The sequence below is a fragment of the Dasypus novemcinctus genome, chromosome 1, assembly GCF_030445035.2.
Source record: "Dasypus novemcinctus isolate mDasNov1 chromosome 1, mDasNov1.1.hap2, whole genome shotgun sequence".
In the NCBI taxonomy this organism is placed as follows: domain Eukaryota; kingdom Metazoa; phylum Chordata; class Mammalia; order Cingulata; family Dasypodidae; genus Dasypus; species Dasypus novemcinctus.
In genome coordinates, this window is record NC_080673.1 from 95,305,599 (window position 1) to 95,320,948 (window position 15,350).

The window sequence follows — 15,350 nt, forward strand, 5'->3', positions numbered from 1 at the left end:
TTCACAATCATTATTTAAGCCTTTTTTTCTGCCTATATTGCAAGACAAAAATGTACTAATTTAAAGAGAAAATACTATAATAAAAACCCATCTCTGAGAGTTGGGTAGGTAGATTCCATTAAAGTATAATCAGGACACAGAAACTGGATTTAATACTTTGTCAAGAAAAATAAGTGATTTGATAAGGAGGAATGGCTAATGAGTCAGGACAATAGCAATTAAAATCATCATTACTTTGAAGCATCCACAGAACAAACTGAAAAATCTCAAAATGGTAAATGTAACACATGAAAAACATATTAAGACAATTTATCAGATACCTAAATGGCAGATCTATGTCTGTCTGACCACAGGCAATTTTGATCCCAGAAAAACAGTAATCCATCAGCAAAAATTCATAGCTCTATTTTTTTTAGTTTGACTATAGTGTCTCTTCCACAGTTATTATTTATAAAAATTAAAGGAAATAAATATTGCTAATATGTTAAATTTTACAACTCTTGCTAGTGTATTTAAAAAGCAAAGTTGGCATAGTATATTCAATGAAGAGGTTTTTTAAAATTACAGAGATACATGTACAAAAATCTATTGTCATTGGTGGTTCAAAAAGTTTTACAAGAAACAAGAAAGGGTAAACGAAAGTAAACTATACCTTTTCCAATAAGGAGAACCGGCACCTATACTTCTACCTTATTGCTTTCTATAATAATCACTTCATCAATTTACTGAAGGGTTAAAGGTTCTAACATGAGTATCTATTTGTGCCTGTGACAAATATACAATAAACCCAAGTTTTACCCATACTCTCAAAAAAAGTCTGCTTCATTTCTACACTATTCCTTGAAAAAGTGACCATAATATCAACTGGAAGCCAAGACATTTACATATTGAATATAATAACATGAATTAAGTATAGTATTTTAAAGATCATGAGATATATCTCCGAACCTTAAAGCTGAATGCTTCCAAATCAGTGAAATCTCCCCCACCCCAAATATCATTCATGTTTCCAAGTTATGCGATCCAACTGGCATCAATCCAACACTCTCATTGGAATAAAAAGGGAGAGCAATATTGGTCAACACAAAGAATGTCTGGTATCTACAATTACATAAGGTTAGAAATTCAAACATAACCAACTAATAGTAATTCACCTTGTGGGCCCAAAACCACAAATCTTATATCTAGTCCTAAAAATTTACATTCATTTTACCATTAACAAGTCTGTAAAAATTATGCTGGTGTTTGTAAATACCACAGCCATGGATAGTAACACATGGGAAGTCTTCATCTCTGTGACCAGAACTTCTTCTTACTTAGTCCTGACATTGTGATTGCTGCAGAAGGATCCTCTCTTCACCCTCATGTTACACCTGAAATATGCTACAATGTCAGCAGACAGAAAGATAATTCCTTGCTTAAGTCCTATGAGATGCCTTGTCATTTTAATTTTAAAATGTGAAATAAGTGAAAATACAAACAGCTAATATGAAAGTTTTTGAAGCCTACTGTTTGTCTTCCAACACCCTTCTTTTGACATATAGACAAGCTATTATTTTAATGCCAAAAGAAAAGATTACCTAATAATTTGTTATAGAAACATGTAATCTAGAGATTTCTCCTCATTTCTAGATTAGTCAACACATTTGACAGTAGTTTAAACAAGAAAGACAATTTTTGTACACATTCCTTTTAATGCTTGGGTTACACCTCCTGAATTAAATGGAAAATGCCTAGGTGAATACATGCAATAAATTTTCTTAAAATTACACATTAAACCCAGTTCCTCAAGTGACCAAACCCATCACTTGTCATGTGAATCAGTCCATTGACGTTCTGAAGGCTCTTATTCACCATTAAGCACATTTGCGTAATTAAGTAACCTCATCTAAGAGAGAAAGGCATTTTAACTACAAACAATTCACTGGTGGCATACTCTTAGATATGCGTAGCCCCATTCAATTCAAATAACATCACTATTTCTTTTGCAAGAGACATGAGATATTTCCCGAAAACCAAATATCTTAAGGTAATTATATGCATTTTTTCTTCAATGAAATATAATAAACATAATAAAATCCACCCCTATAAACTGTTCAGTTCAGTGGGTTTTAGTATATTCATAGAGTTGTACACCATTACAATGTAATTTTAGAACATTTCATCATTCCCAAAAGAAATCCCATACCTATTGGCAATCATTTCCTACATCCTCCTCCCTATGGTCCTTGGCAATGACCAATCTGCTTTCTGTCTTTTTAGTCTGCCTATTCTGGATATTTCATATAAATGAAATCATACCATATGTGGCTTTTGTGACTGGCTTCTTTTACTTGGCATAATGTCTTCAAGTTTCATTTGTGTTGCAATATGTCTCAGTATTTCATTCCTTTCAAATGCTGAATAATATTCCATTTATGTGTTCTTTTCATCCTTTCATGAGTTGATGGGTATTTGGGTTTCCACTTTTTGACAAATTTTATTAATAATACTTCTTTGAATATTCAGAGACATGTCTTTGTGTGGACAACCACATGCATTTTAAGCCTCCTTCACAACTTTTCATAGATAACCTACATTTTAGCTACATTTTAATGATTAAAGGTAATGAAGCAGTTGAGCACAGCAACTAAAAGACTGGGCCCTGGAGATAGACTAAGTTCAAATTCAGACTAACCCACATAGCAGGTGTGTGAACTTGGACAAGTTATTCAACCTCAGTGTGCTTCAGTTTCCTCATCCTTAAAAAGCAATAACAACAACGGTATCTATCTCTAGGGTTGTGATGAGAATTAAATAAAATTGACAGTGTCATAAAACATAAAAACAATTTAAAACATTTTGAACACAAAGGACAATTTATGCAAGGAACTCTTAGTAAACGAAAATTATATTGTTACACATTTTGACAAAGTAGGTTAGCACAAGAGCATGACTGATGAAGTAGAGATGGGTTAAAACTTTTCTGTTTTCAGGACAAAAAAGTTAAAAATATGTGATGATGCCATAAAATCGTATAGAACTAAATATACATATGTACGTGTATACAAGTCAAAGTGGAGAAAACAGAATAAGACTAGTGGACTGTTTCAATGTCAATATCCTGGTTGTGATATTGTGCTATCCATTCTGCAAAATGTTGCAATTGGGAGAAAATGGGTAAAGTGTACGTGGGATCTCTCTTGCAAGTGAGTCTACAATTACCTCAATAAATTTTTCAATTAAAAATAAATAATTGCACTGTAAGTTTACTATAAATCATTGGACCATATGTACACTTTCAAAAGGTGACTTTTGTGGGACAATTGTCATAGACTGTTGTACCATCACCAAGACCTCTTACATGATTTTACTCTTATGCATTGAGACTAGACTACACATTTACTAATTAAATGTCATTGTTTTTAATTACTTCTATGTCATTCATTAAATCTTGACTCTGGGTAGGATACCGCTAGGTTTTATAATGGAACAAAAAGAGAAATCAGTGTCTACCTATCAACAGATGTAAAGAAATCTAATTTAAAAGGAACAGTTGTCGTATTTTTAATGAGGCAACCAATTTATGTCTAAATTGTCTTTCAAAAACACTTCATCCATACTTATTCAACTCTTAATTTAATTCTCAGATTATTCGGAACTTGATTTGAAGTCAGTTTCGAATAAACACTATCAGTGAGTTTAAACATTGAGTTTCAAATCTTTGAAACTGTAGTTAGGTTAACATTATCACTGTATTTTTATGCAAAATATTGAAAATACACCGATTTATTTCTACTTCTTGAAGCCTGGTACATTTAACTACTCAATTCATGACAAGTGGAAGAAAACATACATCAAACTGATAGAATATACTATTTTGAAATGGGCAACCAAAATCCATTTTACTAAGAAAAGACTACATATCTACCTTAAGTCAGGAATTTTCTGCAAATGAACAATATAGGATCAGAATAATGCTGGACATATCTGCCTATCAGATACATTCTCTCTTGGTTTGCAGTCACAATGATTCACATACTCTCACTTTATCCTCTTTCCTTCTAGAACCCTTCTCTCCTACCATATACCAAACCAACAGACTGTACTGTATAACCTTTTTAAATAATGTCACAGTACACACTGAGCTTTGGCAGTGAACCAACGTGGAAATTGGAGCTCTAGACCCAATACTGTATATTTGGCAAAATCATTTGTGGTTGTGTTCTTCAGCACAGTTTCCAAGATAACCACCAGTTCTCCTTGGCAACTTGACTCTCTCACAGTTAAGGCTCCAATTGTAAAACTGGCTCACAAGATGTTTTCCTGTTGCTGGCTCCAGTGCCATTATAACCCTCAGGAACTACGGTGTAATGGTGGCATAATAGAGAAAGATGATATTTTGATGAACCAACACTGATAGCTGGTTTAAAGTTTTAGCTTGTCTCCATGATAAGAAATAATTAAATTAAAACATTCTACATGGTTATTTACAAAAGAAGACTCCCGCTAGCAATTGAGATGGCTAGGTAAGACTAATACATTCTGTTTTAAAAATTAAAAAAAAAATTGAACTAGTAGTATAAGCAATTACACCATAAAAAGCAGATCTAATATTGTCTGAAATGTCAAACATCAATATCTTTTGAAGACATTTTATTTCAAGGTAAATTCATAAGAATGCATAATAATTTACTAACTTGGTTTTAGGGAAGGTGCTAAGTGTGTCTCTGTGAATCATAAAAAGGATTCTTAATGAAGTCAGGAAATAAGGAAACACTTCAACAGTGACATTTGGCTTACAACACTGTGTATGGGTGGAGTCTTGGAGCAACAGATAGATAAATTCTAACTTCAGCAAGTGAAACCAAAACATTAACTCCAGTTTTTATTACCTAATACAAGTCCAGTGCCAACACAGGACTCTGGAAGTCTGTCATCATAACTCCACAGCAGGTGCATTTCATTTGTTCTGGAAGTGATGCTGACATGCCAATGTCTAGGAACATGCGCCACTGCATCAAAATCGTATCAGTCCCTCTGACTCCTGGCATGGATCAGCACAATGCCAGACCTAGTTAAAACTTTAAGGAGAGTTTGGCAAACGTGTAAATTTAAACAACGCAAGGGACTTCCCTCATTCCAGGTTTATTTCCCATTAATTGCTAGTTCAATAAGGAAATAAAAATAGCACTACAGTTTAAGGAAAACTATCTTATCATTCACTATCACTCCCCTAAAATTTGATTATTAAAAGCATTTCACCCAAGTGAAAAGTTCTATTTATGAAATTATTGGTAAATATAGGTGGTACTGACTATCACATATACAGTAAAAGGTTGTACCTTTTATTGTAAACTATTCCATAATTATCAAAATAATTTCTCTTTTTTTAAACAAAAGAGAATGTGTTACTTTTATTCAAAGTGGTAAATATTTTAATGCACATCTCCTGATAACTACTGAAGACTCTCTTACAGTATTAATTAGCAGTTATTTTCAGCATAAAAATAGGATGCATGAAATAACAAAAGTACCTAAATTTGATAGTAGGAAAGAAAAGCCTTCATGGTCACCTTCAAAATTATTAACCACTGTTTTATATATATATTATTTTAATAGCTTGAAGACAACAACGCCTGCAACCTTAGAAAAGCCCCCAAAAGAGCTTAGATACTAGTCAGTTAGCAAAATGTATTGTTTATATTTAATTCTGAATCCCTGGAATAATTAACCATAGTTTTCTCAATAAAAAAGTAAACATTTACGCTAAAATCCTAAATGTCTTCTTTATTATTTGGAGGGCAAATAAGAACTAACCAATGAGCTGTTTCTATTCCACTGAGGTGAGTAATGCTTCTGCCTTGTAATCATGTCATAGAAACTCTGTTATCAATGACTTAAGCAAACTTAACGGCTTTTCTGGAGATCAAAATAAAAAGTGAACTACTGAGGACAAAATAGTGTTGGAATTGTTATTTATGGGGTAAAGTCCAAAACTGTGGTTTTCCCTCCATCCATCTTTTACTCACACACATCTTCCCAACTTAAGTTTGACTTTCCAGCCCTTCACTAACAGTCCCTGCTTAATATTTTTTAAAAATCAGCATTTACAGTGTTGAAATTTATATCCTACTCCAATACTATTATGAATGCACATACAAATATAAAAAAGAATATATCCTCCCCCTCGAGTATTTCAACTTCCATTAAAATGCAAATGTAATGATTTCATTAACCAGGCAACAATACCCACAGCCTTAAACCAAATACAGAAAAACAAACAAACACCCATTATTTTTTCTCTGTACTCCGAACTTCCCCCTATATACAATCCTCTTCCTATTTTGGATCATTTGTAGATGAATATTTTTGGATTTATACCTGCCATTATTATGCCTGACTGGAGAGGGAAAACCACCATGAATGATTTGAGGTTTTAAATTTACAGATGTATCTTACTCCCTAAACAGGCAAATATAAAAAGTATCTTACTAAATTGTAAACAAAACAACTGAAACATAACCTTTTCCCTAATGCCTAAAGACTGACTAAGAAGGGGGGAAAAATCACTGAACGCAGTTGAAAGTATATCATGAGCGAAATAACAGCAAATAGCACTTATATTTCATATTCGACTTTCCCAGGAGTCTACCCAGGTCATACTTTATTTTGTCATAGATAGAAAACTCCATAGAGACCCTGTTAGCTTAGTAACACTAGATGGTCAGCCCCAGTGAAAAGCAAGATTTGGGGGGGGGGGGGGGGGGGAAACGAGACAGTGAGAGGAAGGAGGAGCAGGAGAAAGAAAAAGAAGAAATAGGGGAAGAGGAGGAGAGAAGCAAAGTAGAAAAGAGAAGAGAGAGAAACAGGCAGAGATTCTATTTTAAAAAAAAAAAAAAAAAAGACCACAGACGAGAGAAGCCGAGAGAGAAGAGAAATTTGGATGGGACTGTTACAAATGTGCTCTCCACTTTTCTGTTTCCTGACTAGGATTGGGTTTCATTTCTTTCTGCGCCCCTGACCTTGCAGTCTTCCAACTCTCAAGCGCCCCGCTCCCCCTCCCCGCGCGCCCCTCCCGGGGCCTGCGCCTGCCTTTGTGTCCGCCTGTCACTTACCGGGGAACCAAACCAAGCTGACTCCGGAGAAGCACAAAGCCAGCACACAGACTTGCCCACAAATTCTCTTACACACATTCCCCAGGCTGGGGAAGGCACAACCTAGCGCAGGACTGATACACCTTGAGAAAAGTGGGTTCTGGTGTTGTTTGGGAACCGGCGAAACTATTCCTTCCTCTCTCATTCAGCACCATTAACAAAACGCGCGGACTTGAGGAAAAAAAACAAAACCCCCACGTAGTGTATTTCAATTCCCTTCCCCGTGACATTCTCTGAGCACACCCCCCGGGAAGGGAACACGGGGGTAAGGAAAGGGGAGACGAAGACCCAGACCTACAGCAAGATAAAAGGGTCGAAAATCCCCCCGTCAGTGTTCTCCCCGGGTTGGTGTAGGAGAACGAGGCACTCGCTTGACTCACACGAAAGAAAGGGGGCGGGCGGGGGGGGGAGGATTCAAGGGAAAAGTAGTGCCCCCCCCCAATGCTTAACTATTTTAGAAAGCAAAGCCAAGAAAAATCACTTTCTTGAGGATAAAAGGCCGGGAAACCAGCCTATCGGAGGCACAAAGGTAAGTTTTCTGGGTAAGGGGGAGACGAGCATTAGCAGGAGAGCGCACAGAACACAGAACTACAGGTTTAAAGGGGGGGGGGGGGGATTAAAACTATATTTGTCAGCCATGTTGAAGAGGCTCCAGCAATTTGTGAAGCTTCCCTCTTCCCTCTTGGTATTTGTGGGTGACACTGCAGGGTTTGTCCCCCAGTCCCTGGAAGCCCGAGCGAAAGCGAGGGGGAGAGGAAGGGGAGAGTTTCGCGGCACAAGAGACGCGTTCTGACCTCGTTCCGGCGCCTCAGCCTTGCAGCAATCCAGCAGTCACAGTCGGGTCTCCTTTCTAACAAATCCTAAAGGGCAGCCATCTTGCTTCCTTCTGCTTCTCTACGAAAGCAGCCTAGCCTCCGCATCAATATTCATAAGGCTGTTTGACGTCTGTTCTCATCACTCGGCGGGGCCGGCGTCTCGGGGCGGCCGCGCCGAGGGGGCGGACGTGACTCGCATGCGAGCGGGGCCTGGGCGCGCGGCGCTCGCGAGGAGGCGGCGGCCGCCGGGGCTCGTGCTCCGCCGCCCGCTCGCCCCCGCCGCCCGGGCCGCCCCGGGACCCGCGGCTCGGGCTCCCCGGAACCAGCCCCCCGGCCCGGGCTCCCCGCACCAAAGCCGGCGATACGCGGCGGCCGCACACCCCGCGCAGTCGAGGCCGGGGCTGCGCTCTCGCTGGGGAGTGGAGCGGGGCCGCCTTGCGCCCGGGCGGGCGCGGCGCGGGGGCGAGCGCGGGGCAGCGCCCGGGACGCTCCAGCCCCCGGGCACCGCTCCTCCGGCGCGGCCAGACCCCGGCGCCCCGGGGCGCTCTTGGACGTGCCTCCAGCTCCGGAGGCAGGAGCGGGGCAGGCGTGGGCATCTGGCACAGGCGTGGGAGCTCACAGATTTCCCTTTGAACTTTTTTTTTTGGTACCGCTCCCCCATCCCTTGGCAGGTATCCGCGCACACACGCCAGCGCGCACCTACTCCGCCACGCACTAGCCCTTACCCCACCCACAAGCTAGTGTCCCCGAAAAAGCCCCTCAACTCCCCGCGCTCGTACCTACCTCCGCCCTCGGCCCCGCACAGGCCGGGACCCCCACCCGCTGGTAGGTCCACTCGCCCCAGCCCTGCCCCCGCTCACGCATCCTCTCTTCTCGGTCGCTTTCATCTGGTTCCGCAAAGGCACTCCCCAGTTTCCCGGAGGGCATGCCTTTAGTGCTAGGGCGGCCTGTATTTTTAAACATAGGACAAATTAGAAATTGACGGAGAACTGCTTCTCCCCGCCCCGGCCCACCTTCTGTTTACTTTGGCCACGTGGGCTGGGAAGGAGAAGGATTCTCACAGATCCAAGATGAGTTTCTCCCCTGTGGCCCTCTACCTCTCGCTAGATCCGGTCGTAAGAAATAAACTCGTACTCTGAAAAACTTAAGCTTCCTCCTGTAAGAGCTCTTATTTTGAGGAAAGTTCCGTCCATACAATTAGGTAATGAGGAAATCGCCACGTAAAGATCTAACTTCCGAATAACGGATACTTGGTTTTCCCTGACATTCTGGTCTCCGTAACTATGCCCTTCCATGAACAGAAGTAATTTTTTGTTTTCCTTTTAAAAGCTATCCCCCCTCATCGCCCCCCAAAATCACAAACTTTTCATCTGGAGATGAAATAAAGAACAAAGCCCGTATGGATCATTTTATATCAGATAATAATTTTGGGGATTTGTCTTCCATCTTCAACAAGTTTTCACGCGATTGACGTTCAAATTTTAAATAGATATTTTGAGTGCTAAGAAGAACGTTTAAATAGATATTTTACGGGATTACTGCATTGTGACGGTGATACCCTTAAGTAAAAACCAGTTGCATTGTGTAGCCCACTTTTTTTCGCCATTTTTTTTAAAGAAGTAAAGCTTTTTCCTAATTTTATGAAATCGGAAGAGTTCCTCTTTGAAAAGGGTTAAGGGAACTCTTTCCATGTGTCACATTGTTACTAAGAAGAACGTTTAAAATACGTTCTAATGAAACATTGTTCCATTTTGAAACAAATTGACTCAGATCTTCTGATTTTGCATCGGCTAAGCAAAATCGTTCATTTTTTCCTCAGCATTTAATGTGAAAATATGCATCTTTTCTAGCTGTATGCCAATGTGTCATTGAGATCTTGGCAATTGTCAATGCACTTTAAAACCTAAGCCGTTTGAGGTTTCCCTTGTAATTAGTTTTTCGAGTTCAGAAAGTAAAGTTCCTCAAAGACCATGACCTTCGTTTATCTAGTGCAAAGTATATAGCACAATTGCTGAACACATTGGGCTTTGGGGTCTAACATACTGGAGAGAATCCTGATTCCATCACTTATTAGAGTTGTTGTGACCTTGAGCATGTTACTTATCTCTCTTTGTATCAGCTTCCTCATCTGCTACGCCCTGTAAAACAGCAGCATTGTTGTAAGAATTAAATAAGACACTGGGTAAGTTCTCAGGTAGTTATGATTCTTCCCAGTAATCAACAGTCTACTAACAAGGGCTTTCCCTGACCTCCTAGGGATAGATAAGTAATTATGTGTCATTTGACTCTTAATAACATGTGGAAAACATTATATTCATATGTGTTTGATATATATCTGTATGTTCCTTTAGTTATTTGTATTATAATTGGTAAAATGATTTTTAAGGTCACCTCTTTTTCATTTCTTCTTTTAAATCTCTCTCTGTGTGTTCTAACAGGTGGTTCTTGTCTCTCTGGAATCATGTTTGGCACGCAGTTGGTTTTTCAACAGGCCCTGAACCTTTCCTTGCCAACTTCTTTCTCAGCACCCCCACCCCACCCTTAACCACCATGACATTTGTTAATTTAAAAGAAAACACATTACTCCCCTTTGCAAGTGTGACTTTTCAAGAGCAAAAGGAAGTAAAATTCTGAAGATCTTCCAGAGTAAAACATTTTAGTCAGATTTTATTTTGTTGTTGACTTTTAAAAATCTCTTTCCTTAGTTGCGATTTCTGAGAAAGAATGGATGTACTGTGGACAATCATGTGTTTACTAGACATTTGTGCATATGTGCATGGGCAATTGAAAGCTAGCTTTTATTAATTGTGTACGCTCTTAAGAATCTTCCTCCTGAGGTGTGGATAATCTATCTTTAAAAGATAACATGCTGTTTTAACAACAATCAATTGTCATCAAATTCCTTAACATTTTTCACAAATTAGAAATAGCAGCAATGTTTCCACACAGAGAAATCCTTTCTTCCTTAAGGGAGAAAGGAGACAGAACAAGGTCTACTACGTGCTACTTCTATATGAGAAAATTGACTTGATTGGCCTAGGCACCTACTGTCTAACTCACTTGCTCAGTCTCTAAGCCTCTTAGGGTAGGGGCAGCTTCCCGTCTGTTGCCGTCCATTAAAGAGCTGACAATAGCAGCTTGCTTTACAATGCAAATTTCTTGTGTTGTACCAACAGTAAAATAATCAGTACATTTTAATTTCCTCCCCAACTGCAGAATAGGAATTTTTTTTTAAGATTTGATTTTCTCTATAACAGAGAGAAATAGATTCAGTGGAAAGTGGTTGCTTTGAAAGAATTTCAGTGGTTTAACAAAAGCATTAAATCATGGCCTGTTGTTTTCCATCTCTGAAAACACATATCTGAAGTATGACATGATAAAGATTCTCTGCATGCTTCGAACACAATTGACCTTCAAACAGCACTGCAGTCTGTCCTATGAAGGGATCTTTTTTGTCTTTTGTTTGGTGACATTGCTGCTCATAATATAAAGGTATATATTTAACACAGAATACTAATTTTAAAAATCCCCAATAGTTGGAACATTTAATCATAATGCTTTCCCTTATCAATATAAATTATTAATAATAAAATCAGTATTGTTTAAAGCCAAGTATCACAGTATTGTAAGGGTCTGGGTAGATTCTCTTTCTCTCTCTTAAGATTCTCTTTTCTTAACATGATTTCTGTTTACATTTTTTTTTTCTGATCTTGTTTCATCTGGTTAATTTCTCTTTATATGACTTGGAAATTTTTAAGAAATGGATACAAATGAAATAATTCTAAATTACTCAAATCAGGAGCTGTTCAATGTGTGTGCTAACTAAATAGAAGCAAAGTGATATATCAGAAGATTCCTAGAGATGGAATTCAAAAGTCAAATTCTGTTAAAATATTGCCAAAGGCATTATAAAAGAATATTTGGATCATTATGGGACACACTTCATGGAAATGCTTCCAAAAGTGTTGCAAGTATGTTGCTAATATAAATTTGGGAAGCATCTTTTCTCTTCATAACTTCTGACTTCACACTCCAGTAATCACTCTTCTAATTCACATCCAAGTTTGGTGACTCATTTCATATCCCACTCTCTTTTTAAAGATTTTTAAAAAACATTAACGATGAACTTTATCAATGAATAAATTTTAATTAACTATTAGTAATTACTTCAACACCACTCTACATTTATATAGGATTTTACAGTTTTTAAGGCATTTCATGTACTATTATGACTTAATATTCAAAATCAACTTGTATGGCAGTTGATTTCCATCTTATAAATGAGAAAAGTGAAATTAAGTGACTTTTAAAGGTTACACAGCCTGTAATAGAGGGGCACCTCTCAAACCTAAGTTCTATGAATCCAAGCTCAGGCCACTTACATTATCCCAAAGTTATTTTATATCTTTCCCTGCTCATTTCCTTCTAAATTTTTCTCACCATCACTATTACTCACTGACACAGGAATCTTCTCTCCAAAACCTAAAATAATTTTTCATTATTGTTTGCTATTTGAAAAAAGAAATGTCTTAGCAGCCATATTTAATTATTTCTTAGCACTGCAATGGTAATGCTATTGGTTAAACTCTTGCTCTGCACCAAGCATTGGGATCATTGTTTTGCATTTCTTAACTCTTTGAATTTAATTCTTATTACAACTCACTGAGGCAGGTGATACTGTATTGAGAATGAAGGGTTATGTAACTTGGTCATGCTTAAAGAGCTGGAACCAGCATTAAATCTAGGTGTGTCTAACTCTAAAACTCATGCCCTTGCAGGCTACACTGTACATTTCCAGTTTAGCTGATACAGACATCTGTGCCCATGAAAACTTTTTTCACACAATTAGTATGGTTTTCCTTCTTAGCAGTAACAGCAGTATTCCTCTTATCTTCTTATAAAAGTTCTCCCCTATCAAACTTCGACTTGGTTTTTCTTATCATTAGCTTTCTATTCTGTTTCTTTAGTTTCTAATTTTATGCCAGGGAATTGGCATGGATGAACTCTTTAGTAGCATGACTGCATTTGTATAATAAAAAAATGTGATACCACACTCTGTTTCCCAAGACCACTTTAATATTCGTCTCAAGCCATTAGCGAATTGTTGGTAATGATATGTTCTATTATACGTTTCAATGTTGGTGTGTCAAAGAGGGAATTTCACCCTGATCTGCTCCTGATTGCCATGAATGGCTTGGCGTTCGTTCCTGCGAAGTGGGAAAACAGGCAGGTGGAAAGAGCGCCACCTATTGAAATCGTTAATAGGGCATGAGTTTTGGGGGATAATATCCTCAAAATGGGACAGCATCAAAACTTTCACCTGGGAAAACAAATGGGAATCACTTAGGGAACTTTTGAAAACACACTTGACTAGGTTCTACTCCTCTCCCCCACGAGCCTCTTGGAGATTCTGATTACCAGGTCTGGGATAGGGTGCCTTTCACAAGATCCGTGAGCAGTCAGTTGTACAATGCTGCGTGTATGGAAAACTTTAGTATTTACACCTAATGTGGATAGTCAACAGGCACATGGTGTTACCATTTATAACGTAACCCACAAAGAAGAGCAAACTTCGTGTAGTTCCTGCAGTCTGGTGCAGCCCTCACATCTTCTCACAGGTCCAGCAAAGCTGAATGTGACTCCTTTTCCGTGTTCGATGTCCATTAAACCCATGTCCTTCTGAGTTCTCTTATGAAAGATAAACAAGAAATATCCTTTGAGGAACAGATGAATACTCAGCAGCCTAAGAGTCAGTACAGACTATCAGTACTGAAAAGGAAGTATAAAGAAAAAACTCTACTTGATAGGACTAATACTCTGATGCAATGGGGGGGGGGGGGGGAGAGAAGAAGTGTTGGTAATAGCCTGAGTTCCATTTGTGAAGACTATTTTGGGGGTTTCTTTCTCCAGGGAAAATGCTATTGGTTGAGTTTCATCAAACTCCTATAAAATATTTTAAAACTGTAATCCTGGTAGTTAGGCAAATTGATTCTGATTTCTTTCTTTTTAAAAAATAATTTCCGTGAAATTGTTTGTGAGTAAGTTATATGGCATCATGGTAACTACTAGTGAAATTCTTGGAAAGAAGAGCTATGAAGATTAAATTAATTTTAGGCCCCCTGTTTGCTAAGTTGTTCCCTCTTCTGTAGATAACCTGTATGGAGAAGAAAGAAAAATAAAAAAGGAAGTAGGGTAGCCATTAGTTGATGTCCAATTTTCTTCAAATATTTAAAGTGTGTTTTCATACTTTCCAGAGATAAGGGAGAAAATCTAATGAGATCTGACTCAGTGCCAACTTAGAGCCTGTGGGAGCACGGGAGGACAAGTAGTCTCCCACAAAGCTCTGCAACTACCAACTCCTGTTTAATTTGTTTTCTTATTTCATATTTAGAGTACAATATTATTCCTATTTGGCAGAAAGCCTCCTTGATCTGTTAGTAATTAGGCATGCCTCTAAGTTGAATGTGACTTGCCATGCAACTGTTCTGCATTTCACAATGACTTTTGTCCTCAAGAGAATAGATTTAATCTAAGCAATGACTACCGAGCAAGGGCTCCTGAAAGAAAGGCTGGGGTTAAAGGCAAAAAGAAACTCACAAATACACATACATGGTCTAAATCAGAACCTCAAAAACAAACCCAAAAGTAGCATTTCATTGGGGGCCCGTAACTTTAATTTCTCTGAAATCTTATCAATATTGGCCCTGTTAGACTTGGTGGAGAGAGGTAAGGAATTGAAAACTATTTGAAAACCCCCATTAGCAGAAAGAGGAACAGGACAACAGCAAGTAGCTGATAGATTGACCAGATAAGACAATGAAATTCATGAGTAATGAAGCTTTACATTATGAAGCCCTGTCCTAAAATGTTCCAAGAGCACCACTCAATTGCAGGGTAAATCTGGGGGTAGGGTGACTCACTAGAGGGACAGAGACAGAATTATGGAGTTGGAAATAATAGCGGTCATGCAATATATTTTGTTGATTGGGAGTGGCAATAAAAGACAAGTAATTTAGGGGTTGCTCCCTCATGAGAAAAATGACTGCTCATTCAACATAATGAAGTCAAACCAATAGTGTAGGTATAATTCATGCAAGGGAATTTACTATTGCCCATTCATCAAGGAAAACATTCTCCTTAGGGTCTTAATCCAAATCTCTATTTCTAATACAGACCGCACTCTTCACTGTTTAAAACAGCCAGTGCCTCAAGACATCACTCAGTTCAGTTTCTTCTTGATTTGTCTATTCTGCATATCTGCTTTGAATTTATTTTCCTTATATCCGACCTGTACCCCAAATTCCCACAGAAATCTAATCTAAATTTTTGAAAAGTTCATTTGAGCTAAGCTACAGTTTAATAATGGCTGTAAGTGTTGCCCCATTCTAGATAATAATGA

The 15,350-nt window shown here is 38.4% G+C and overlaps 1 protein-coding gene, 1 long non-coding RNA gene and 1 pseudogene across 3 annotated transcripts in view; 1 reads left to right on the forward strand and 2 right to left on the reverse strand.

Annotated features, from left to right (window-relative positions):
* LOC101414383 (peroxiredoxin-like 2C pseudogene) overlaps positions 1 to 7,175 on the reverse strand; it is a 29,579-nt pseudogene extending 22,404 nt beyond the window's left edge.
* TET2 (tet methylcytosine dioxygenase 2) overlaps positions 1 to 8,236 on the reverse strand; it is a 131,344-nt gene extending 123,108 nt beyond the window's left edge. The window contains exon 1 of one of the 2 annotated variants that reach the window (XM_004476225.5): positions 7,931 to 8,236. The gene's annotated coding sequence lies outside the window, so the exon portion shown is untranslated. The remainder of the gene's footprint in view (positions 1 to 7,930) is intronic. The other variant, XM_071215210.1, reaches the window with a different exon arrangement.
* The window catches only part of LOC139439032 (uncharacterized), a 118,791-nt gene continuing 111,039 nt past the window's right edge, over positions 7,599 to 15,350 (forward strand). Inside the window, exon 1 of the long non-coding RNA XR_011648839.1 lies at positions 7,599 to 7,665. This is a non-coding gene — a long non-coding RNA (uncharacterized lncRNA). The remainder of the gene's footprint in view (positions 7,666 to 15,350) is intronic.